This window comes from Squalius cephalus, assembly GCF_949319135.1.
Source record: "Squalius cephalus genome assembly, chromosome: 16".
In the NCBI taxonomy this organism is placed as follows: domain Eukaryota; kingdom Metazoa; phylum Chordata; class Actinopteri; order Cypriniformes; family Leuciscidae; genus Squalius; species Squalius cephalus.
Window position 1 is genome coordinate 36999425 of NC_137137.1, and position 6408 is coordinate 37005832.

Sequence of the window (6408 nt, forward strand, 5' to 3'; positions counted from 1 at the left end):
GAATATTATCCAGTTCCATCTGGTTGAAGACGGGAGTCATGCCAGTATGGAGACGAGTTAGTTGAGGATCAGTGCCGATGGCTGTTGTGTCGATGAGGCCTTCACAGGGGACAGTCTAGTAGGCACAATCTCTGCTGACACTTCAGGGATGCGTTGTGGTCGTGTCTAGGTGCAGGTCCATCATCTGATCTGGATACGGCCCGGATCTGGCTGACTACATCCGGCCAGAGTTTTGAGATCGCAATAGACGTGAAGGACTATAATGTGTTAAGAGCTCGCTCAAGTACTGCGGAGCTAAACCATTTAGTGCTTTGTAAGTAATCAGCAATATGTTAAAATGTATGCGATGTTTAATAGGGAGCCAGTGCAGTTTTGACAGAACCGGGCTAATATGGTCATACTTCCTGGTTCTGGTAAGAACTCGAGCTGCTGCGTTTTGGACCAGCTGTAGTTTGTTTATTAAGCGTGCAGGGCAACCACCCAGTAGAGCATTACAATAATCTAGCCTTGAGCTCATGAACGCATGGACTAATTGTTCTGCATTTGTCACTGAGAGCATATGGCGTAATTTAGATATATTTTTAAGATGGAAAAATGCGGTTTTACAGATACTAGACACGTGACTGTAGTGTATTGAGTAGAATGCACTCAGAGTAAACTCAGGAATAAGCGCTGCTTGGCCACTCTAGATTAACTCGGGGTTAGATTTTGGTTGGCCAGTTAATTGTCCAAAAGAAAGCAGAAACACATGTGTTCACAAAGTTGTTCATTCTGATATTGCACAGTAAAAAGAAAAGAAGAATTGCCCATCGTTGTCTCGACTCTGATTTGTGTTAGACAAACACAACAGTTGGCGACGAGGATTTTTTGGATATTATGGAAGTGCTGTCTCCTAGTTTTTTTTTTTTTCGGATGGGGTTTTTTTTCTTCTAGGAGAAGTGATAAAGACAGAAGAAACCCAGCCTTACGGCAATGAGGGGTAGATTCAGCGCAAAATAGTAAGTGAAATAAGAAAGATGGCAGGATATATCGGAAAGATTGATGCATTTGAAAGTGCTACGGATGATTGGACTTTGTACTGTGAACGAATCGAGCAGTATTTCAAAGCTAATGACATTGATGGTGAAAAGAGGGTGTCAGTGTTGTTGAGTGCGATAGGAGGGAAAGCTTATGCTCTGCTGAGAAGCCTCACAGCGCCCACAAAGCCTGCCGATCTTAGTTTTGACAACATTGTGAAGATAATGCAAGAGCATCTAGCGCCAAAACCGCTGCTCATTGCAGAACGGTTCAGATTTCATAAACGGAATCAGAATGACGGAGAGTCAATCGCAGTTTATGTAGCTGAATTAAAGAAATTGTCAGAACACTGTCAGTTTGGGGACGGACTAAATGACGCGCTGAGAGATCGTCTAGTCTGTGGCATTTCACAAGAGAGTATACAGAAGAGATTGCTCACGGAGGCAGATCTAACATACAAACGTGCAGTTGAAATTGCTGTAGCCATGGAAACGGCTGCCAGAGACGCCGTAGAGCTGAGATCAGGAGTGAAAATGTCTGTAAATAAGGTGACCACTGCAGGTAAACCTAAAAGAGCAATGCAAAAAGTTGACCTGTGTTACCGTTGTGACCGGGGTGGACACAAAGCAAATCAATGCAGATTCAAAACCGAAATGTGCAGAAAATGCAACAAAGTTGGACACATACAAAGAGCATGTCGGTCTGATGTACCATACTTTGAGAAAGAGAGACAGTACAAGGCTCAGAAAATGAAAAGTAGGAATGTCCATGTTGTTGCCCAAAACTCAGATGAAGAAAGTGACACAGGGTTGGCCAATTTAGAAATCTACAGTCTGAAAAGTGACTTAAAACAAGCAATCTGGCTTACACCTCAAGTGAATGGACAGAAAATCAGAATGGAACTGGATACAGGCTCCGCTGTATCAGTGATGTCACAGTACGAGTTTGAAAAATATTTCAAAACGACTAAATTAAAGCCATCGCCTGTTAAACTGAAAACATATACTGGTGAGCCCATAATCCCTCTAGGGGTGATGCCCGTGACTGTAAAGTACAATGATCAACAGAGTGAATTAGATCTGTACATAGTACGAACAGAGGGACCAGCACTTTGGGGACGTGACTGGTTGAGAAAGTTGCAGCTGGACTGGAAATCCATAAAAAGTCTGCAAGTCGCAGTTCCTACATCGACGTGCACTCAATTGAAACTGGAAAAAGTGCTGGATGGGGCTGCAGCTGTGTTTCAGTCGGGAATAGGAACTCTGAAGCATATAAAAGGAAAGATAACTCTGAATGAGAAAGCAGTACCCAAGTTTCACAAGGCACGGCCTGTTCCCTATGCTATTCGCCAGAAAGTGGAAAATGAGCTGGATCGGTTGGAAGCTGAAGGAATACTTTCAAAGGTTGACTGGAGTCCCTGGGCAACTCCAGTTGTTCCTGTTGCCAAGAAAGATGGAACTGTTAGACTTTGCGGGGATTTTAAAGTCTCAGTCAACCCTGAATTGCAGGTAGAACAATATCCACTACCAAGAATAGAGGATATTTTTGCTACACTTGCAGGTGGACAGCTCTTTAGTAAAATAGACTTGGCGGAAGCATATTTACAGATGGAAATGGAGGAGGACTCAAAAGTGTTCTTGACTATAAATACTCTCAAGGGCTTGTATCGCTATAACAGGCTTGTATTCGGCGTCTCCTCAGCACCGGCCTTGTGGCAAAGAGCTATGGATCAGGTACTTCAGGGTTGCCCTGGTACCCAGTGCTACCTCGATGACATCATTGTCACAGGTGATAGTGACAGTAGTCACTTGGAGAACTTGGCACGGGTTTTAAAGAAATTGGAAGAGTATGGACTGCGTGCAAGACGTGACAAGTGTGAGTTTTTCAAAAATACCATCACGTATTGTGGACACAAAATTGATGTGAATGGTCTGCACAAGTGTCACGACAAGCTAAGAGCTGTTGCAGAGGCTCCAGAACCGAAAGATGTCTCGCAATTGAGGTCCTTCCTTGGATTTGTCAATTACTACAACAGGTTTTTGCCGAATCTATCTACTGTTCTCCATCCTCTAAATGCCCTGTTACAAGCAGGAAAGAAATGGACGTGGACAAAGCAATGCAGGCAAGCTTTTCAGGAAGCAAAGAAACTAGTGATGTCAGATACAGTTCTGACTCACTATGACCCACACAAGCCACTAAAGTTGGCATGCGACGCCTCACCATACGGCGTCGGGGCGGTGCTGTCGCATGTGATGGGTGATGGAACGGAGCGCCCCATAGCTTTTGCATCACGCTCCCTCAGTGCGGCAGAGAAGAACTATGCGCAGATTGATAGGGAAGCTTTGAGCCTGGTATGGGGCGTAAAACGATTCAATCAGTATCTGTATGGAAACAACTTTACCTTGGTTACAGACCATCAGCCGTTGATTTCCATCTTCAGTCCTCAGAAAGGAGTTCCACTGACAGCAGCAGCACGGATGCAAAGGTGGGCATTGTTTCTTGGAGGACATAGATACCAGATTGAATTCAAAAGAACACACAGACATGCTAATGCTGATGGACTATCACGTCTACCATTGGATGGGTGTGACTCAAAGACAGAGAACGTAAGCACACCTTCGGATGTTTTTACAATTGCTCAGCTTGAGAGTTCTCCTGTTACCGACGAAATGATTCGAAGAGAAACCAGGAGAGATCCTGCATTGTCTCAGGTGTATTTAGCTATACAGTCTGGCTGGAATGCAGAGCAGAAGATTTGTTTCACACAATTCTATCAGCGCCGTGATGAACTAACTCTGGATGGTGGTTGCATCATGTGGGGATTAAGAGTTGTTGTACCTCCTAAGTTGCGAACTCGAGTCTTGGAGGAGCTTCATGTTGGGCATCTAGGAGTGGTAAAGATGAAGTCACTTGCTAGAAGCTTCGTATGGTGGCCTGGAATAGATCAGCAGATCGAGCAGCTCGCCATGCATTGTTCAGGATGTCAACATGTGCAAAAGATGCCAAAGACTGCACCGCTACATCCTTGGGAGTGGCCTGCCTTACCGTGGCAAAGGATCCATGTTGACTTTGCGGGTCCTTTCATGGGCACCACATTCTTGGTTGTGGTCGATGCGTGTTCAAAGTGGCCAGAAGTGTTCAGTATGACCTCCACAACTGCTGGCCAAACTGTGACTGTTCTGAGAGAACTTTTTGCAAGAACTGGTGTACCAGAACAGCTGGTGAGTGACAATGGTCCCCAGTTTATATCTGAGGAGTTCCAGATCTTCTTAAAGAACAATGGAATCAAACATGTGACCTCAGCGCCCTACCACCCAGCTACAAATGGCTTAGCTGAGAGATTTGTGCAAAGCTTGAAGAATGCACTACGGGCCATGACATGTGAAAAGATCACACTGAACCAGAAGCTACACAATTTCTTGTTTGCATATCGAAATGCAACTCATGTCACCACAAATCGAACACCTGCCATATTGTTCCTTGGTAGACCTTTACGTTCAAGGCTGGATTTGTTGAAACCTAATCTGAGGAGGACCGTACACGACAGACAGATAAAGCAATCACAAGGAGGGGAAAAAACGAGAGAGTTGGAAATAGGAGAGAGTGTGCTTGCTAGGAACTACAGAGGAGATCACAAATGGACACCTGCAAAGGTCAAAGAAAGAACAGGACCACTCTCATATACCGTTGAGATTGCACCAGATACTATCTGGAGACGACACATTGATCAGTTGAGAAGATCAAATGTTCCTCTGGAACGTGTTCCCTCGAGTGTTCCATTCACCACTACTGATACTGTTTCCAGTGGAAGTGATACAACAACACTTCAAGATGGCACTGTATCTTCCAGTGAAGTGCCACAAGCACTAACTCCACCTTGTGAAGAGAAACGTTACCCTACCCGTGTACGGAAACCACCTACCCGTCTGGATTTATAAAAAGGAACCTGGAGTGGGACATTATAGTCATACAGTGGCATAAGTTTGTTCCTTTTGAAAAAAAAAAAAAAAAGTTTTGCTAACAGAGAAATATTGTTTGTTAAGATTTTCTTATCTAGGGGGGGAGGAAGTGTAGTGTATTGAGTAGAATGCACTCAGAGTAAACTCAGGAATAAGCGCTGCTTGGCCACTCTAGATTAACTCGGGGTTAGATTTTGGTTGGCCAGTTAATTGTCCAAAAGAAAGCAGAAACACATGTGTTCACAAAGTTGTTCATTCTGATATTGCACAGTAAAAAGAAAAGAAGAATTGCCCATCGTTGTCTCGACTCTGATTTGTGTTAGACAAACACAACAGTGACTTTCAAATGAAAGATTAGTATCAAAGAACACACACACACACACACACACACACACCCAGGTTCCTAACCGACGGCGAAGACTCGACAGAGCAGCCATCAAGTGTTAGACAGTATTCTAGATTATTACGTGAGGAAGTTTTTTAAAGAATTTAGTAGTAGGAAATTACTAGTCATCCAGTTTTTTATTTCAGCTGTGCATTCTGTTAATTTCTTGAATTGGTAAGTTTCATCAAGGCGTGAAGAAATATAGAGCTGAGTATCATCGGCATAACAGTGAAAACTACCCAGCTAACAATGACCTGGCGGTCCACCAGCGTTTTTTGGGCGGCACATCACCGGCGGTTTTCCGCGGCTGGGCCACCGTTGGTCCACCAGTGGCAAGCCGAAAGTCGGTCGAGTGTTTCTGAGCGCTTACAGAACATATAAATATGTATTTTTTAATTTTTTTTTAATTTTTACAGTTAAAAAGAATCTGAAAGCACTGAATAAAAAAATGAAAAAACTGACCTAATAGGTGTAGTAGCTTTATCAAAAGCAAAGTGTTGGTGGTATAAAAAATACTGCCTATGAGCATTTTGAGCACGCGTTCAAATGAAATACAGGGCTTGAGTGTTTGTAAAAACAACAATAAAAAAAATCTGAAATTACAAAACTGCCACAATTGTCCCAATATCACATGCAGAAGTGGTAATTTGCACCTATGCCATGTTTCCTAATGATATCTCCTAAGGGTAGCATGTACAGAGTGAAAAGCAGCGGTCCTAGTACTGAGCCTTGTGGTACACCATACTGAACTTGTGATCGATGAGACATCTCTTCATTTACCGCTACAAACTGATAACGGTCCGATAAGTATGATTTAAACCATGCTAGTGCAATTCCACTAATGCCAACATAGTTTTCTAGTCTATTTAAAAGAATGTTGTGGTCGATAGTGTCAAATGCAGCACTAAGATCGAGTAACACTAATAGAGAGATACAACCACGATCGGATGATAAGAGCAAATCATCTGTGACTTTAATGAGAGCAGTCTCGGTACTATGGTACGGTCTAAATCCTGACTGGAAATCTTCACAGATATCATTTCTTTC